The 21,653-nt window shown below is 40.1% G+C and overlaps 1 protein-coding gene across 2 annotated transcripts in view; it reads left to right on the top strand.

Moving 5' to 3' along the window:
- Window positions 1-21,653, top strand: part of LOC147379608 (uncharacterized) — a 129,353-nt gene that overhangs the window by 107,033 nt on the left and 667 nt on the right. The window lies entirely within an intron of this gene.

The following is a 21,653-nucleotide window of genomic DNA, read 5'->3' as shown; positions in this document are numbered from 1 at the left end:
GAACTTGGGATGTATGTTTCTGCTGTTCAGTTGTGAATTCGTGTCCCGCTCTTCGCAACCCCTTAGACTGCTGCATGCCAGGTTTCCCTGTCCCTTACCATGTCCCAGAGTTTGCCCAAGTTTATGTTCATTGCATTGGTGACACCATCCAGCCATCTCATCCTCTGTCACCCTCTTCTCCTTCTGCCTTCAATCTTTCCCAACGTCAGGGTCTTTTCCAACGAGCTGGCCGTTCACATCAGGTGGCCAAAGTACTGGAGCTTCAGCTTCAGCATCTGTACTTCAAATGAGTATTCAGGATTGATTTCCTTTAAGATTGACTGGGTTAATCTCCTTGCTGTTCAAGTGTCTTCTCCAGCATCACAGTTTGAAAGCATCAATTCTTTGGCGGTCTGCCTTCTTTATGGTCCAGCTCTCAGAACTGTACGTGACTACTGGAAAGACCATAGCCTTGAGTATATAGACCTTTGTCAGCAAAATGATGTCTTTGCTTTTTAACACACTGTCTAGGTTTTTCATAGCTTTCCTGCCAAGAAGCAATAGTATACTAATTTCATGGCTGCTGTCACCATCTGCAGTGATTTTAGAACCCAAACTGCTTCCACTTTTCCCCCTTCAATTTACCATGAAGTGATTGGGCCAGACGCCATGATCTTAGTATTTATTATTATTTTTAATATTTAGTTTTAGTTTTAGGGTGTATGCATCTGTTCAAATTAGAGCTTTTGTCTTTTCTGAATATATGCCCAGGAATGGGATTGCTGGATCATATGGTAACTATTTTTAGCTTTTTAATGAACCTCCATGCTGTAATTGGGTACACCAATTTACATTCCTGACATCAGTGTTGGAGGGTTGTATCCCTTTTCTCCACACCCATTCTAGTATTTGTTATTTTAGACTTTTTAATGATGGCCATTCTGACTGGTATGAGATGATACCTCATAGTAATTTTTGTTTGTTTGTTTATCTAGATAGCCTTTTTCTATTTTTCCAAACTTAAACAGACTCCCCAGGTGGAGCAAGTGGTAAAGAACCCACCCGCCAATGCAGGAGACATAAGAGATGTGGGTCTAATCTCTGGGTTGGGAAGATCCCCTGGAGGAGGGCATGGCAACCCACTCCAGTATCCTTGCCTGGAGAATCCCATGGACAGAGGAGCCTGGTGGGATACAGTTTATAGGGTTGCAAAGAGTTGGATATGACTGAAGTGACTTAGCATGCATGTAGAAACTTAAAAATTTTTATTTTGTATTGGGATATAGTCTATTTCATTGTAGTTTTAATAACTTTTGATGTTGAGCATCTTTTCATGGGCCTGTTGGCCATCTGTGTGTCTTCTTTGAAGAAATGAAATGACCTTTATTTTAAATCTATTAGTTGTAAGGATGATGATTCTTACTTCAAGGTGGGGAGGGCTGACAACTGAGCTTCACCCACACATTGCCTCCTACAATTTTCCCCAAACAGTGTCCCAAACCATATTAATAAGTGTTCCACCCCAAGAAAGGATTCTAAGGCCAGTTATGTTTGGGATATATTTATATACCATAGGACATTCACAATATATATTAAACAATCTAAAAATAAATTTGAGAAGTCCTGCAATAGAGAAAATTATTAATGTTAGTTAATCCAGTATTTTCTACTAAATTTAACTATAGACTCCATTTTTCATAGGATGTATTTTTCATGGAACAAGACTGACATCTTCTTTCTTGAAACAATTTCTTCCTTTACTTCTGTGACATCACTGTTAGTTTTCCTCTTACCTATCTGGGTCCTTCTACCTCCTTGATTGGCTCATTGTTTTCTACTTGGTCATTTGACATTAGATTTCCTCAAGGATTAGGCCTAGGCTTGTCTCTTTTTTCATTCCTTATTCTTCTCTTCTCTCATCCATGCTTATGGCTTTAAAGATTGACTCATGAAGATGTCTCACAAACCCTACAAAATAGCTCCAGTCTAGACCTCTTCTCTAAAACTCAGCTCTGCATTTTCATTCATCAGCTCACTTGATATCTCCTCTGGGATGTCTGAAAGGGCTTCTAACTCAGTGTTAAATCAAGATCATTGTTTTCTTGTCTTTGCCCAGTCTTCTTGCAGTCTTCCTTTTCTCGTGAAATGGTATTATAATTTATTCTATTATGTAAACCAGAAACTTGGAATCATCCTGACATATATATGTACAAATATGTATGATGTCCTTGACACCACCCTCAAACATACACCAAGTAGGATAGATGTTATTTCTTTTTTTTTTTTTTTGCCACACCTTGAGCTTGTGGGCTCTTATTTCTCTGTACAGGGATTGACCCTGGACCATAGCAGTGAAAGCACTGAGTCCTAACTGGACTGCCAGGGAATTCCCTAGATGATATTTCCTAAGAACTTTAAATTCATCCACTTCTCTGCAACTTTATTTCCTTCAATTTGTTTTATAGTCCAACTTTTCACACCTGGGAGCCTACAAAAAGGCTTATCCACTCTGTAGCACTCACTCTTGTCTTCTCGAATCCATTATCCACACTATAGCCAAGTGATAGCTCTTTTCACAAATCTAATAACATCACCTTTCTCCTTATAAGATTCCATTACTCTTAGACAAAGATCAAATCCTTAAGTCACAAAGGCCCTCTGAGATTAGGCCTCTATCTCTTGTTTCAGCCCCATTTTGCATTACTCTACTCATATCTCTCTTTGCTTCTTTTGTCTTAGTTTTTTTTGTTGTTGTAAAAAATTGATATATCATTTACTCTTTTTGGTATCACTTATGGTATATCATAATATAAAATTCACTCTTTTGAGGTGTACAGTTCAATCATTTTAGTACATTTTTAAGGTTGTGCAACCATCACCACTGGGGATTCCCTGGTACCACCCCCAGTGGCTCAGCTGGTAAAGAATCCTCTTGTAATGCAGGAGACCCTGGTTCGATTCCTGGGTCAGGAAGATCCCCTGGAGAAAGGATAGGCTACCCAATCCAGTATTCTTGGGTTTCCCTGGTGTCTAAGATGGTAAAGAATCTACCTGCAATGTGGGAGACCTGGGTTTGACCCCTGGGTTGGGAAGATCCCCTGGAGGAGGGCATGGCAACCCACTCCAGTATTGTTGCCTGGAGAATCCCCATGGACACAGGAGTCTGTGGGCTATAGTTCATGGGGTTGCAGAGTTGGACATGACTGAGTGATTAAGCACATGCACAGCACAACCATCACCGCAATCTAATTCAACTATTTCATCCCCTCTAAAATAAATCTATTAGCATTCATCCTCCAGTTTCTTCTACCCCAGCCCATGTTAACCACTAATCTATATTCTATCCCTCTGGATTTGCCTATTCTGGACATCTTATAATGGAGAAATCATGTAGTGGAAGGTGGCTTTTTGTGTCTGACTTTCTCTCATTTTTCATACTGTTTTCAGAGTTAAATGTTTATTTATTTAGTGCTTCATTCCTGTTTATTGTCAAGTTGTATGTATATAGTATATTTTGTTTGTTCATTCATCAGTTGGTGGATATTTGGGTTTGAACATACAGGTGCAAGTCTGTGTGAGCATATTCTTTTGGGAATATACCTAGGGGTAGAATTGCTTGGTCATTACGGTAATTTTATGTTTAAATTTTGAGGATCTTCCAAAGTGTTTTCCAAAGTGGCTGAACCAGTTTACATTCCTACCAGCAATGAATGAAGGTTCCAGTTTCTCTACATCGTTGCCAACTTGTTACTGTCTGTCTTTTTGATTACAGCCATGTTAATAGTTATGATGCAGTATCTCACTGATTTGCATTTCCCTAGTGACTAATGCAGTTTCGTTTTACTTTTAGTTTCTGAAATGTATCATATTCCCTATTGCTGCAGGGTCTTTTTTTAACAAAAATTATTTATTTATTTTGCTGTGTCCGGTATTAGTTGCAGCATGCGGGATCTTGAGCTTTGCTGCAGCATGCAGGGTCCAGCTTCCTGACCAGGGATAGAAACCTGGGCAGCCTGCATTGGGAGCGTGAAATCTTAGCCACTGGACCACCAGGGAAGTTTCTGTAGGGTCTTTTTGTATGTACAGTTCTCATTTCCCTAATCCTTTAACTTATAAGTTGACTCTTCCTTTTGTTCTCCTTATACAGATTGCAACTGTCATTTCCTTAAGGAAATATTCTCTGATATTTCTAGGTCAAATTCACTGACCATAAGCTCTCATAGGTCCTTGTGATTCTCCCTCATAGAGTTTATCACAATTTTAACTCTACATTTATATATGTGAGTCTATGATTCGTGCCTTCTCTCCCAGACTATATGTTTCCTGAAGGTAAGAAACTTGTTTATATTATTCCTCATTGCATTTTCAGCACAGACAATACCTGGCATATAGTTGCTAACATAGTTAATAAGCATTTTAGGAATGAATGAAACTAAATAGATTGATTCTGTGTTATAGAACTAGATTTAATAGGTAAAGACATTCAATGGCACTGTGTTTTCCTGTGGAATTTCTCAGAAGACAGTTTAGGGTCACAAATCTCTCTTTGTGAACATATTTTGGTTAGTTAGAAAAGATAAATGAGAGGAGAAAGTCAGGGCAGAGAAAAACGTCTGTAGGAATGAAGGATAGATGCTTTTCATCAGATTACTTTTGTATACCCTTATGAATTAAAAACTAATGTCCTACTACGATTTTGGACAGCTTGTAGAAATCAATTCATTTGTTTTTTAAATAAATTTCCTCATGAATTAATTTTCTTAAAATTATTAAAATGAAAACTCAGTTTTCTTTCAATGCATTGACCCTTCTGCTAATTGTCTTTGCTTTGGAATACAGGCACTATTTGCCAGGCTTTAGACTTCTTTAAAAAAAAAAAAGCAAAATGGAAGATTTCTATCATCCTTTATCTACTGACACAAATTATCTCCATTGGTCATTACTGTCTGAAACCCCAGATTCTTATTCACTTCAGTTGAATGCTTTTGCTAAGCATTAGATGACATTTACTTATACAAATGAAGGCTAGAATTTCAGGAAAATCTATTCTAACATCCTCTAACATTTATCATTTCAAGTGACCCACAGTAAAGAGTAGCATGCACACCCTCACACTCTGACACTCAGTGGGGCTGTCAGCTGGCACTTAGGACACTTTACTCAAATGCTTGGTATCTAGCAAAGGAAGAGAGTGACTAGTACTCCATACACATCAACAAACAATGATATCCTGAAGCATAATGACCACAAGCATGCTAGTCCCCATCTCACCTGTGACCAAGTGTAGCCTTGGGTAATAAAGATGGAAAACAGCAATACTAAAGAAAACGTATCTGTGAAGGAGCTTTTCCTAAATTACTAAAGGTGTCAAGCTTCTTTTTCTCCTCCCTGTTAGTAAAGTCTTCACGGTCGAAGGCATGGAGGCCTACTGACAGGAGATGGACATGCCATAGACAGAAGTGGCCCTCAGACCCTGGAGGCCTCTGTGTGATGGTGTGTGTGAAGGAATGCGCATCCTTTTTACGTCTTTGTTCTAGTGGACATGGTCCACTGGCAAATCCTGTTGCACTAAGATCGGAGGGTGTAGATAACCCAAACATAATCCAGACATGTGGACATTGTTTTTGTGACTTAGCATTCCGAATCCAAAGTGCACCACCCTTCTCAAAAAACAAACAAGTCTTCGGTTTCTTCCTGCATGTAGAACTCTAGACCTGTAAGTCTCTCATTTTCTCAATCTCTAACTCTTTTTCTTTCTATCTCTATGTCTGTCTTATTTCTCCATTAACTAAATACTTATACTTCAGATGTATTATGTGTCTTCTAGACATTGTGTGCTCAGTACCTGAAGATACATTTGACTACTTAATATATATAAAATATGGAGCATGTTTGTATAAGTCATATATATTTATATATCTGTATATATTATATGCATGTATTAGTGTCCTAAATATTTGGTCTTCCCAGATGGCACTAGTGGTAAAGAACCTGCCTGCCAGTGCAGAAGGCATAAGAGATATAGGTTTGATCCTTGGATTGGGACGATTCCCTGGAGAAGGGATTGGCTACCCACTCCAGTATTTTTGCCTGGAGAATCTCATGGACAGAGGAGCCTTGCTGGCTATGCTCCATAGGGTTGCAAAGAGTCAGGCATGACTAAATATTTACAACCCCCAATTAAAAAGATAACTCTTAAGTCCATCTGGCATTGAATGGCAAACATAAATTATCTAACCACATTTTATGGAGGAAAGAAAATGTAATTTTGTCAGAAACAGGATGAGAATGAGTTGGAATTTATGAATATTTGTCCATATAGACTCAGTGCCCTTGCCTGGGCTTCCTTGCCTATGGGCTCAACTACAGTCACTCTACCAACAACTTGGGTTCTCTGTATCAGCTCTTGGGCTCCACATGGGCTCCATCTTTGGAAACTTTTCTTGGTATTCTGTTATTTGTTGTGAACATTGGAGTCTGTATTGTTTTCTATATTCTTACCTTGACCTAGCTCTTTGTATCTGCCTTGGCTCCCAGATCCTTCTTCCCCTGGAAGAATACCTAATATCCTGGAGCCACAGAAAGGCAATGTCAGGCAATGTCAATCCCACAGATCTTGGTGTTTCCAGGTCATTCTTTCTGGCCTCTGTTCTGGGATCTCTGCTCCCAAGGACCTACCCAGTCCTTTAGAGCCACAGCAGATTTTCAGGGAGCATGGAACCCTTGTTGGGTGGCCTCAGAAAGAGTATCTGGGCCCTAGTGCCTGGGTTCTCAGGACTAGGTGTCTCAACTCTAGGTCTCTGAACCCATCAGAGGCCACAGAGTGACATGCTAGGTTGGCAGTGAGCCCCATGGCCTCCTCATGCTGTATCCAAGAAACCTCATGTTCTAGTACATGGTCTAGGACATGACATTTGGACCAATTATGGCATTTGCCTCTGCACTCTTCCTGCAGTGTCATCAGGGCCCTAGCATTTGGTCAGTATCTGATATATTTTATGTATCCGCACATGAGGTCTTGACAAAGCCAAGAACTGAAGTATGTTCTCTAGCACTAGGCCCTTCAGAACACCATCCAAGGACAAAGCAATGCCTAACTCCTTCCCTAGTGTTTTCACACTATGAAGCTGGAGGCCAGCTTTTGGGGAGCTTTCAGGTAGATAGTGACCACCAGAGGTTGTCCTCATTTTTCACTGCCTTCAAATAGAACAATGTTTGATCCAGCAGGACCAGATTTCCACCTGTGTCCTAGTGACCTGTACCAGAAACCTTGAACAGGGTATGAGGAGTGTTGAATAGGAAAAGTTGGATGTAGAATGATCCTGAAGTCAGCTTCTGTATCCAGTCCTTGGATGAAGGTAACCCAATGAAGCTATCACAGAAGCCCATCTCCCATCTGTGAAGAACTTTAACTTATTACCAATCAAACTGATTATCTCTTTGATCCATGGGTTAATGGGAGAAGGGAAACTGTGTAAATAGTGCACTTGATATTGTATTAGTGTAATTTGTGCTTCTTTGAATCCAGATTTTCTGATTCTAAAGCCCAGAACTCTCTGTCACACATCACATCCTTTTCTTAGGATACTACACATCTCTTTGATGGCCAACCTCAAAGAGACCCATCTCCTAAAAGGACATAAGAAATAATATCTATCTATTAATTCATTGATTTTACTGAAATATAATAGACCTACAAAACCATTCTAGTTCCAGGTGTGCAGCATAGTGATTCTTCCAGCGAATCATTACAAAATGATTACAATGATAAGTCTAGTTATCATCCATTACCATACAAAGTTATAATAGTATTATTAACTATATTCCCCATATTGTACACTTCATCCCTATGATTTATAACTGGAAGTTCGTCCCTGTTAATGTCCCTCACCTGTTTCACTCATCTCCCTACATGCCTGCCCTCTGGTAACCACCTGTTTGTTCTCTGAATCTCTGAGTCTGTTTTGTTATGTTTGTTCATTTGTTTTATTTTTTAGATTCCATATATAAGTGCAATCACACAGCATTTGTCTTCCTCTAACAATTTTGCTTAGCAGAATACTATCTGTGTCCACCCATGTTGTTATGAATGATGACATTTCATTATTTTTTCTGGCTAGTATTCCATTGTATGTATATATATATAATATGTATACACCACATCTTCTTTATCCACTCATCTATTGATGCACTTCTAGGTTACTTCCATACCTTGGCTATTATAAATAATGCTGCAGTGAACACAGGGGTGCATATTTCTACTTAAGTTAATGTTTGTGATTTCTTTGAAAAAAATACCTAGAAGTGAAATAGCTGGATTGTATGGTAGTACTATTTTTTAATTTTTTGAGGAAATCACCATACCATTTTCCATAGTGGCTGCACAAATTTACATTTCCACCACTGGGCACAAAGTTTCCCTTTTCTCCACATCCTTGCCAATACTTATTACTTGTCTTTTTGATAGTAGCCATTCTGACTGATGTGAAGCAATATCTTGAGATTTTGATTTGCATTTCCCTGATTTTGATTTGCATTTCAAGTCATGTTGAGCATCGATTCATGTGTCTATTGGTTATCTGTATGTCTTGTTTGGAAAAATGTCTACTCAGGTCCTCTGCCCATTTTTTAAAATTGGGTTTTCTTGTGTTTTTGATGTTGAGTTGTATGAGTTCTTTGTATATTTTGGATATTAAGCCCTTATCAGACATATTGCTTGCAAATATCTTCTCCCATTCAGTAGACAGCCTTTTGGTTTTTTGGCAGTTTTATCCTCTATGCAAAAGCTTTTTAGTTTGATGTAGTCCCATTTATTTATTTATTTATTTGGTTATTCTGGTCAAAAAGATATTACAAATAACTTATGTTAGTACATTTAAGCTGGCCTTCAACAAGTAGGCGAAATGTAGTCATGAGGAAATGGGAAAGGGAAAAGACAATTCAGGCAGAAGAAACAAGGTGAGAACAGACTTGAGTCGGGACACTGGGGAGCACGTGTGTGAGTGGCGCAAGGAGCCAGGGGAAGCGGTTATATTGTCTCCCAGTGATATAATGTGTGAAGAAATACTTAGATGGTACTGGTGTTGTGCAGTACAGATGGGTTAGGTAACTTTTTCTTCTTTTCTCTAATTTCTCCTGTGCAACCTGCATGTCCTCTGGCCTTGCCTGGGAACCAGTCCACGTGTCTCATACTGTCTCTGTGTCATTGTCACTGCTCCACTCCAGGCCCTTCTTCATGACCCTTCTGCACTGCTGATGTCATTTGCCTACAAGTCATGCTTTTTTGTTTGCTTCATCTGGCTACTCATGCCAGAACTCCTACAAATCATATTCCCTAGGTCTCGGCCCGTCCAGGTGTCCTGCTCCCCTTGGCACTCTCCGCATTGCTTGTGACCCTAACAACAACCTCCTCTACATCCTCACCCCTGTCTCCACTCCCTCCCTCTGGCCACCACACTGCCTGCCACTGTCCTCCATTCATCTGGCCATTGTCCCACCCCGTGTGAGTCTCTTTGGAGTGGCCTCTGACACAACTGCTTGGGGCCCAAGGTCTCTCAGCCTCTGCTGAGGATTAACAGCAACAGGCTCACTACCTGGGCTTTGCTGTACTGAGTACAATGTGGGAAAATGTGCTCTATTGTTCTTTATAAAGATTGTGCTGAAAAAACCAACCAACCAACCAAATGAAATGTACCCATGGCCACCTTTCCCCAGGATATCTATACACAGTTAGGGTGGATGAATTTGGTAGTTTCAGCGTTGACTATGTGCCCTGCAATTGCTACATCAAGTGCTGGGACACACAAAGATTGGGTGATCCAAGTTCTGACTTCACAGAGCTCACATGGCAATGGAGGAGACTGCACATAAACAAGTCAACCAGCAAACATAAATAATGTAATTTCAGGTGGTGATAGGTGCTGTGAAGTAAATAAGTCAGGGTGGGAAATTTAAGGGTCAAAGCAAGGATCCCTCCCACTGAGGATGGGATCTCAGTCTCACACACCTAATCTCTACCTGAAGAGGATTTCTTTAATAAAAATACAATAAAAATTTTTTATATTGCAATTGGTAGAACATTCCTCTGTGAAACTGAAGGTAGAAGTATCGCAAATATTTCTCTGCTTATACGTAAGCATTCCTCTTGGGAAAACTTGGTGTCAGTTCCTTGTAAGTTATGATCTGGCAACTTAGATATAGAAATATAAATTAAAATGTTACTGCCTTGGACTAATTTTGACAGCTAATATACGGTTGGAATTCGAGATTCACAATATCCCTCCCAGAGTCAGCTGAGTGCTCTCAATCTGTGCTCAGTACCTTATGGTTCCCTTTGTGTTAATGATCGTGCTAATTACCTGCAAGGTCCTTTAGTTCCACCTTTAGGGAATGGGGGTTTCAAACTTGGATTAATTCCAATTAAAGCATTTGTGTATGTGTTCAGTTGCTTAGTCGTGTCTGAGTCTTTTGTGACCCCCCAGACTGTAGACGACCAGCCTCCTCTGTCCGTGGAATTTTCCAGGCAAGAATACTGGAGTAGGTTGCCATTTCCTCCTCCAGGGGATCTTCCCCACCCAGGGATCAAACCTTCGTTTCCCACATCTTCTGCATTGCAAGCAACTTCTTTTACAGCTGAGCCATCAGGGAAGCCCAAATAAAGCATTTATCTCTTTGCTATGCAAATCCTCCTTGCAACTGGAAAGTAGTCAAGTAAAATTTGCCTCCAATTAAGACTGTGCTGCTAGGATAATATTTAGATTTGAGGGGATAGTTTTTGCTACCTATTGTTTTGTGTTTTATATCTTATGAGGGCAACACACATAGTTTCAAGATGATTTTATTAAAACTATAAAAAATTCCAATGATGATGATGATGATGATAATGTGAAATATTAGTCTCAGATCAGATCAGATCAGTCACTCAGTTGTGTCCGACTCTTTGCGACCCCATGAATCGCAGCACGCCAGGCCTCCCTGTCCATCACCAACTCCTGGAGTTCACCCAGACTCACGTCCATTGAGTCAGTGATGCCATCCAGCCATCTCATCCTCTGTCGTCCCCTTCTCCTCTTGCCCCCAATCCCTCCCAGCATCAGAGTCTTTTCCAATGAGTCAACTCTTCGCATGAGGTGGCCAAAGTATTGGAGTTTCAGCTTTAGCATCATTCCTTCCAAAGAACACCCAGGGCTGATCTCCTTCAGAATGGACTGGTTGGATCTCCTTGCAGTCCAAGGGACTCTCAAGAGTCTTCTCCAACACCACAGTTCAAAAGCATCAATTCTTCGGTGCTCAGCCTTCTTCACAGTCCAACTCTCACATCCATACATGACCACAGGAAAAACCATAGCCTTGACTAGATGAAACTTTGTTGGCAAAGTAATGTCTCTGCTTTTGAATATACTATCTAGGTTGGTCATAAATTTCCTTCCAAGGAGTAAGTGTCTTAAAGGCACTAGAATATTAGTCTAGTGCCTTTTAATTAGAAATTTCCAAACAAAAAGAAAGTTCAAAGGTTGTTCTTATGATAGACATATATCTCTTCCATAACTGATAGACTCATCTATAAACATATACATTTCTCCTTCAAACTGGGTTTTCTTAACATGGGTCATGTGCAATGAGATTATAAACAATTTAGGGCCATGCTTCAAAAACTGAGGTAAAATATATATGCACTGCACAGGTCTTAAGTTTAATAGTCAATGAATTTTGATAAATTTTTTCAGTTATGTGATCACTATTATAATTAAGAATATCTTCATTATTCCAGAAAATTCCCCACTGTCATAGTGTGACGTATGTAGAATGTATTTGGCTATAAAAATAACTGCAGTCTGAAATCTGGCTTACTCTCACTAATACATGTAACCAACATCTTAACTAAATGAGCTATTTTCTTGAACACCTGCTGGTGGTTAAATATCGCTTATTGCCCATGGGCTTATCAGTGGTTCCAAAATCATTTGGGGAAAACTTTACTCCTGAGGTAGCAAAAGCTTACTGATTAATTTAACAATGAGCTAATTATAATGGCTTCTTATAATTAGCTGAATTTGGGAGGTTTTGCTTCATTCAGATCAAACATGTCCATCATCAGTATCTTTGGGGCCCAGAAAGCAATCTCAGTTTTCCTGTTGAAATGGACCAGAGCCACCTGAAGAGACACGGACTGAAGCAAACTGCACAGATTTTATTTTCATTCATTCAACAGATAACTTCTGACTATGTTCCAGGAATTTTTGAGGTACTGGGTTTATAACAGGGATCAAACAGGCAAAATCTCTCTCCTCACAAAGAAAAAAAAAGGCCACCCCAAATAAGTCTAATAATATAATGTTAATGTAGGGGTCTAGGGGATGATGGGAGAAGGTCTATACAGTCAGCAAAAATGACCTGGAGCTGACCATGGCTCAGATCATCAGCTCCTTATTGTAAAATTCAGGCTCAAATTGAAGATAGCAGGGAAAACCACTAGGCCATTCAGGTATGACCTAAATCAAATCCCTTATGATTATATAGTGAAGGTGATGAATATATTCAAGGGACTAGATCTGATAGACAGAGTGCCTGAAGAACTATGGATGGAGGTTTGCAACATAGTACACAAGAGGCAGTGACCAAAACCATCCCCAAGAAAAAGAAATGCAAGAAGGCAAAGAAGTTGTCTGAGGAGGCCTTACAAATATCTCAGAAAAGAAGACAAGTGAAAGGCAAAGGAGAAAGGGAAAGATATACTCATTTGGATGCAGAGTTCCAGAGAATAACAAGGGGAGATAAGAAAGCCTTCTTAAGTGAACAATGCAAAGAAATAGAGGAAAACAATAGAAGGGGAAAGACTAGAGATCTCTTTAAGAAAATTAGAGATACCAAGGGAACATTTCATGCAAAGATGGGCACAATAAAGGACAGAAATGGTATGGAACTAACAGAAGCAGAAGATATTAAGAAGAGGTGGCAAGAATACACAGAAGAGCTATACAAAAAAGATCTTCACAACCCAGATAACCATGATGGTGTGATCACTTACCTAGAGCCAGAGTCAAGTGGGTCTTAGGAAGCATCACTATGAACAAAGCTAGTGGAGGTGACGGAATTCCAGCTGAGCTATTTCAAATCCTAAAAAATGATGCTGTGAAAGGGCTGCACTCAATAGGCCAGCAAATTTGGAAAACTCAGCAGTGGCCACAGGACTGGAAAAGGTCAGTTTTCATTCCAATCCCAAAGAAAGGCAATGCCAAAGAATGCTCAAATTACCGTACAGTTGCACTCATTTCACAGGTCAGCAAGATTATGCTTAAAATCCTTCAAGCTAGGTTTCAGCAGTATGTGAACTGAGAGCTTCCAGACGTACAAGCTGGAGTTAGAAAAGGCAGAGGAACCAGAGATCAAATTGCCACATATACTGAATCATGGAAAACGAAAAGGAATTCCAAAAAAACATCTACTTGTTCTTCATTGACTATGCTAAAACTTTTGTGTGGATCACAACAAACTGTGGAATATTCTTAATGAGATGGAAATACCAGGCCACATTACCGGCATTCTGAGAAACCTGTATGCAGGACAAGAGGCAACAGTTAGAACCAGACATGGAACAATGGACTGGTTCAAAATTGGGATGTATATTGTCACTCTGCTTATTTAACTTCTATGCAGAGTACATCATGTGAAATGCTGGGCTGGATGAATCACAAGCTGGAATCAAAATTCCTGGGAGAAATATCAGCAACCTAAATTTGCAGATGATACCATTTAAATGGCGGAAAGTGAAGAAGAACTAAACAGTCGGTTGATGAGGGTGAAAGAGAAGAGTGAAAAAGCTGGCTTAAAACTCAACATTCAAAAAATGAAAATCTTGGCATCCAGTCCTATCATTTTGTGGCAAATAGATGGGGAAAATATGAAAACAGTGTTAGATTTCATTTTCTCAGTCTCCAAAATTAACGCGGATGGTGACTGCAGCCATGAAATTAAAAGATGCTTGGTCATTGGAAGGAAAGCTATGACAAACCTAGACAGTGTATTAAAAAGCAGAGACATCACTTTGCCGACAAAGGTCCAAATAGTCAAAGCTATGGTTTTTCAAGTAGTCTTGCAGGGAAGTGAGAGTTGGATCATAAAGAAGGTTGAACACTGAAGAATTGATGCTTTTGAACTGTGGTGTTGGACAAGACTCTTGAGAGTCCCTTGGACTTCAAGAAGATCCAACCAGTCAATCCTAAAGACAATCAACCCTGAATATTCATTGGAAGGACTGGTGCTGGAGCTAAAGCTACAATACTTTGGCTACTTGGTGTGAAGAATCGACTCATTGGAAAAGACCCTGCTGCTGGGGAAGATTGAGAGCAAGAGGAGAAGGGGGTGGCAGAGGATGAGATGGTTGGATGGCATCACTGACTCAATGTACATGAGTTTGAGAAAACTCAGGGAGATAATGGAGAACAAGGAAACCTGGTGTGCTGCAGTTCATGGGGTTGCAAAAAGTTGGACATGACTTAGTGACCAAACAACAAGAGGATGATGGGCATGAGAGTGACGGTGTTACTTTGGTTCAATCATTCGAAGTTTCTCTGAAAAAGTGACATCTGAGTAGAAGTCTGAGAAAAAAGAATCATGTAGATTTCTGGGAACTGCAAATACATAGGACCTGAGGCGAGAATATGCTTGAAGATTCCATGAACAGGAAAGTGATGGGAATGGCTGAGGAAGAGGCAATGATGCTGGAGGGAAAAGATCAGTCAGATTATCATATTATATGGGACTTTCTAAGCCATTCTAGGACTTAGAAATTGGGACCAATTTCTCTTATAGTTAACATCTATAAACTGTAGTGGGTAACAGGTGAAGACTAGGAAATTGACATTGGTATAATACTATTAACTAAACTCCAGATTTTATTTGAATTTATTAGTTTTTCTTTTTCTGTCCTCCTTCTGTTCTAGGATCCAATCTCTAGTAACACATTGCATTTAGCTCTCATGTCTCCCCAAACTCCCCTGGTCTGTGACAGTTTCTTAGCCTTGTCTTGCTCTTCATAACCTTGACTGTCTTGTGGAGTACTGGTCAGTTTTCTATAGAATAACCCCAGAAAAACTGGGTTAGCCTGCTGTTTTTCTTGTGATTAGACTGGGCTTATATGTTTTTGGAAAGTGTACGACAGAAGTGAAGTGCCCTTCTTATCACATCATGTCAAGGGGCATCTGATATCCATATGACCTCATTGGGGATATTAACCTCCACTTTTTGGTGAAGATAGGTTTGTCAGGTTTCTCCACCATATAGTTATTCTTTTCCTCTTTTCCTATTTTGGAATCTAGCTCACCCTCAGGGGAAGGGGACTAGTAGGAGTTAAGATTCTTTGGAGTGTTTTAAGCAGAGGAGTAACACAGTTCTATATACACTTTAAAAGTGTCCTGGAGGGTAGGCAACAGACTGTAGGAAGCATGAGCAGAAGCAGACTAGGCAACATCCAAGTGAGAGATGGCCACTGGGAGTAGGGTAAGAGCTATGGAAATGATGAGAGTGGTTGACAACTGAATATACCTAGAAACTACTGCCCAAAGGTCTTATATTGCACTTCTGCCTTCATTGCATGAGGGTTTGGTTTAGTTAAGTCACTCAATCGTGTCTGACTCTTTGCGACCCCATGGACTGCAGCACTCCAAACTTCCCTGTCCATCACCAACTCCCGGAGTTTACTCAAACTCATGTCCATGGAGTCGGTGATGTCATCCCCCCATCTCATCCTCTGTCATCCTCATCTCCTCCCACCTTCAATCTTTCCCAGCATCAGGATCTTTTCCAATGAGTCAGTTCTTTGCATCAGGTGGCCAAAGTATTGGAATTTCAGCTTCATCATCAGTCCTTCCAATGAATGTTCAGGACTGTACAAAAAAGATCTTCATGACCCAGATAATCACGATGGTGTGATCACTCACACTCACCTAGAACCAGACATCCTGGAATTCGAAGTCAAGTGGGCCTTAGGAAGCATCACTACAAACAAAACTAGTGGAGGTGATGGAATTCCAGTTAAGCTATTTCAAATCCTAAAAGATGATTGCAGAGGAAGGTAAACTTCCAAACTCATTCTATGAGGCCACCATCACCCTAATACCAAAACCTGACAAAGATCCCACAAAAAAAGAAAACTATAGGCCAATATCACTGATGAACATAGATGCAAAAATCCTTAACAAAATTCTAGCAATCAGAATCCAACAACACATTAAAAAGATCATACACCATGATCAAGTGGGCTTTATCCCAGGGATGCAAGGATTCTTCAATATCCGCAAATCAATCAATGTAATACACCACATTAACAAATTGAAAAATAAAAACCATATGATTATCTCAATAGATGCAGAGAAAGCCTTTGACAAAATTCAACATCCATTTATGATAAAAACTCTCCAGAAAGCAGGAATAGAAGGAACATACCTCAACATAATAAAAGCTATATATGACAAACCCACTGCAAACATTATCCTCAATGGTGAAAAATTGAAAGCATTTCCTCTAAAGTCAGGAACAAGACAAGGGTGCCCACTTTCACCATTACTATTCAACATAGTTTTGGAAGTTTTGGCCACAGCAATCAGAGCAGAAAAAGAAATAAAAGGAATCCAAATTGGAAAAGAAGAAGTAAAACTCTCACTATTTGCAGATGACATGATCCTCTACATAGAAAACCCTAAAGAGTCCACTAGAAAATTACTAGAAATAATCAATGACTACAGTAAAGTTGCAGGATATAAAATCAACACACAGAAATCCCTTGCATTCCTATACACTAATAATGAGAAAACAGAAAGAGAAATTAAGGAAACAATTCCATTCACCATTGCAACAGAAAGAATAAAATACTTAGGAATATATCTACCTAAAGAAACTAAAGACCTATATATAGAAAACTATAAAACACTGGTGAAAGAAATCAAAGAGGACACTAATAGATGGAGAAATATACCATGTTCATGGATTGGAAGAATCAATATAGTGAAAATGAGTATACTACCCAAAGCAATTTATAGATTCAACGCAATCCCTATCAAGCTACCAACAGTATTCTTCACAGAGCTAGAACAAATAATTTCACAATTTGTATGGAAATACAAAAAACCTCGAATAGCCAAAGCGATCTTGAGAAAGAAGAATGGAACTGGAGGAATCAACCTACCTGACTTCAGGCTCTACTACAAAGCCACAGTTATCAAGACAGTATGGTACTGGCACAAAGACAGAAATATAGATCAATGGAATAAAATAGAAAGCCCAGAGATAAATCCACGTACATATGGACACCTTATCTTCGACAAAGGAGGCAAGAATATACAATGGATTAAAGACAATCTCTTTAACAAGTGGTGCTGGGAAATCTGGTCAACCACTTGTAAAAGAATGAAACTGGACCACTTTCTAACACCATACACAAAAATAAACTCAAAATGGATTAAAGATCTAAACGTAAGACCAGAAACTATAAAACTCCTAGAGGAGAACATAGGCAAAACACTCTCCGACATACATCACAGCAGGATCCTCTATGACCCACCTCCCAGAATATTGGAAATAAAAGCAAAAATAAACAAATGGGACCTAATTAACCTTAAAAGCTTCTGCACATCAAAGGAAACTATTAGCAAGGTGAAAAGACAGCCTTCAGAATGGGAGAAAATAATAGCAAATGAAGCAACTGACAAACAACTAATCTCAAAAATATACAAGCAACTCCTACAGCTCAACTCCAGAAAAATAAACGACCCAATCAAAAAATGGGCCAAAGAACTAAATAGACATTTCTCCAAAGAAGACATACAGATGGCTAACAAACACATGAAAAGATGCTCAACATCACTCATTATCAGAGAAATGCAAATCAAAACCACTATGAGGTACCATTTCACACCAGTCAGAATGGCTGCGATCCAAAAGTCTACAAATAATAAATGCTGGAGAGGGTGTGGAGAAAAGGGAACCCTCTTACACAGTTGGTGGGAATGCAAACTAGTACAGCCACTATGGAGAACAGTGTGGAGATTCCTTAAAAAACTGGAAATAGAACTGCCTTATGATCCAGCAACCCCACTGCTGGGCATACACACTGAGGAAACCAGAAGGGAAAGAGACACGTGTACCCCAATGTTCATCGCAGCACTGTTTATAATAGCCAAGACATGGAAGCAACCTAGATGTCCATCAGCAGATGAATGGATAAGAAAGCTGTGGTACATATACACAATGGAGTATTACTCAGCCATTAAAAAGAATACATTTGAATCAGTTCTAATGAGGTGGATGAAACTGGAGCCTATTATACAGAGTGAAGTAAGCCAGAAGGAAAAACATAAATACAGTATTCTAACGCATATATATGGAATTTAGAAAGATGGTAACAATAACCCGGTGTATGAGACAGCAAAAGAGACACTGATGTATAGAACAGTCTTATGGACTCTGCGGGAGAGGGAGAGGGTGGGAAGATTTGGGAGAATGGCAATGAAACATGTAAAATATCATGTAGGAAACGAGTTGCCAGTCCAGGTTCGATGCATGATGCTGGATGCTTGGGGCTGGTGCACTGGGACGGCCCAGAGGGATGGTATGGGGAGGGAGGAGGGAGGAGGGTTCGGGATGGGGAACACATGTATACCTGTGGCGGATTCATTTTGATATTTGGCAAAACTAATACAATTATGTAAAGTTTAAAAAATAAAATAAAATTGGAAGAACAAATCCTAAAAGATGATGCTGTGAAAGTGCTGCACTCAATATGCCAGCAAATTGGGAAAACTCAGCAGTGGCCACAGGACTGGAAAAGGTCAGTTTTCATTCCAATCCCAAACAGAGGTAATGCCAAAGAATGTTCAAACTACCACACAATTGCACTCATCTCACATGTTAGTAAAGTAATGCTCAAAATTCTCAAAGCCAGGCTTCAGCAATACATGAACTGTGAACTTCCTGATGTTCAAGCTGGAGTTAGAAAAGGCAGAGGGACCAGAGATCAAATTGCCAACATCCTCTGGATCATCGAAAAAGCAAGAGAGTTCCAGAAAAACATATATTTCTGCTTTATTGACTATGCCAAAGCCTTTGACTATGTGGCATCACAATAAACTGTGGAAAATTCTGAAAGAGATGGGAATACCAGACCACCTGACCTGACTCTTAAGAAACCTGTATGCAGGTCAAAAAACAACAGTTAGAACTGGACATGGAAGAACAGATTGGTTCCAAATAGGAAAAGCAGTATGTCAAGACTGTATACTGTCACCCTGCTTATTTAATTTATATGCAAAGTACATCATGAGAAACCCTGGACTGGAAGAAACACAAGCTGGAATCAAGATTGCCGGGAAAAATATCAATAACCTCAGATATGCAGCTGACACCACCCTTATGGCCGAAAGTGAAGAAGAATTAAAGGGCCTCTTGATGAAAGTGAAAGAGGAGAGTGAAAAAGTTGGCTTAAAGCTCAACCTTCAGAAAACTAAGATCATGGCATCTGGTCCCATCACTTCATGGCAAATAGATGGGGAAACAGTGGAAACAGTGTCCGACTTTATTTTGGGGGGCTCCAAAATCACTGCAGATGGTGATTGCAGCCATGAAATTAAAAGATGCTTACTCCTTGGAGGGAAAGTTATGACCAACCTAGACAGCATATTAAAAAGCTGAGACACTACTTTGCCAACAAAAGTCCGTCTAGTCAAGGCTATGGTTTTTCCAGTGGTCATGTATGGATGCGAGAGTTGGACTGTGAAGAAAGCTGAGCACTGAAGAATTAATGCTTTTGAACTGTGGTGCTGGAGAAGACTCTTGAGAGTCCCTTGGACTGCAAGGAGATCCAACCAGTCCATCCTAAAGGAGATCAGTCCCAGGTGTTCATTGGAAGGACTGATGCTAAAGATGAAACTCCAATACTTTGGCCACCTGATGTGAAGAGCTGACTCATTTGAAAAGACCCTGATGCTGGGAAAGATTGAGGGCAGGAGGAGAAGAGGACGACAGAGGATGAGATGGTTGGATGGCGTCACCGACTCAATGGACATGGGTTTCGGTAGACACCAGCAGTTGGTGATGGACAGGGAGGCCTGCGTGCCTTGGTTCATGGGGTCACAGAGTCGGACACAACTGAGTGACTTAACTGAACTGATTTCCTTTAGGATGGACTGGTTGGATCTCCTTGCAGTCCAAGGGACTCTCAAGAGTCTTCTCCAACACCAGAGTTCCAAAGCATCATTTCTTTGGCACTCAGCTTTCTTGACAGTCCAACTCTCACATCCATACATGACTTCTGGAAAAACCATAGCTTTGACTAGACATACCTTTGTTGGCAAAGTAATGTCTCTGCTTTTTAATATTCATGAGGGTAATGACAGATATTACCTTGTTTTACCAGTTACAACATCACTTCCTGGAAGGACAGGGTTCTCCTTTTATAATTGTTGGGTATTGTAATTATTGTTGATTTATTTGTTTGCCTTCTAGAAGTAAAGCTAACTGGTTCCCTTAGTCAAGCTACAAATAGCACAGACTTGAAAAAGAGAGTATTCGTGTGAAAAATAAGGTAATGTAGGCAACAGAAGCTAATCTCTTGAACGTCCTTTATAGCCTAGGTGCCATTTTTAGGTGCTTTTATTTGTTGTGAGTATGAGTTTCAAGGCCCACAGAAAGCAAGAATATAACTGTTTTTCCATAAGTGAACTTTAACATTATCTTAAACATTTTTGTGACATAAAAAATTTAGTCCAGTTTTAGCTATGTCAACTCTGTCCCTTCAGTAATTACCTTAGTCATTTCATTTTTACTCTCATGCAAATCTGGACTTCCTTTCTTCTTCTCTTTCTTTCTGATGTTAATCCTCAAAGCTGCAGAGATTTGTGAGTATGCTGCTGTAGATGTGGAGGAGAGGAAGGTATATTTTTCTTGATCCTGATCTGTTAAAATCTCACTCCATTTCCTATGAGATATAGCTGCTTGGCTTGGTCTCTGGGCATGTCCTCCAGGATGGCAGTCTCTTAAGAAATAATTGTTTTCTCATTAGCTCCCCCAAGGAATTGTACATGCTGTATGTTTCTTGCAGCGTGTCCTAATTCAGCCTTGAGACCTCTGATAGCAGACTTTGTCAGAGTAAGTGAGATTCAAGTCCCCTCACTTCAGGCATCCTGAAACTTACCCTCCCTCCTCCAGCAGAGCCTCTCCTGAGACGTCCTAAGGATGCAGGATCTTGACTTTTGAATCGGCATATAACTTGCTCTCTTCACTTCTCCCAGCCTGTAGACACTCTTGTTTCTGAAGAGCTTGGAGGCAGAAGGGGAAGAACTAGAAAGAGGGTCCACCCAGCCTGTAATCTTCCCAAATCTATTGTTTTTTAGGAGCTAAGCCTTTGGAAAAGTAAAATAAAAAATTTACTTAGCGTGTGCTGCTGCTGCTGCTAAGTCGCTTCAGTCATGTCTGACTCTGTGCGACCCCATAGACGGCAGCCCACCAGGCTACCCCGTCCCTGGGATTCTCCTAGGCAGTGACAAATGGGAGGCTGCATTCAAGGCTGGGGTACAGTCGAAGCAGGGTCTCATTTTAAGAGCGGGGTAGAAGAACACAGGAGTGGAAAACCAACAGACAGGGCAATGCATGGGTTATCACTTCATATATCACCTGCCACATGA

The sequence above is a fragment of the Bos grunniens genome, chromosome 1, assembly GCF_055505025.1.
Source record: "Bos grunniens cultivar Pamir isolate PY7600 chromosome 1, Bosgru_T2T1.0, whole genome shotgun sequence".
NCBI lineage: Eukaryota > Metazoa > Chordata > Mammalia > Artiodactyla > Bovidae > Bos > Bos grunniens.
This window is presented reverse-complemented; position numbering and strand designations above follow the sequence as displayed.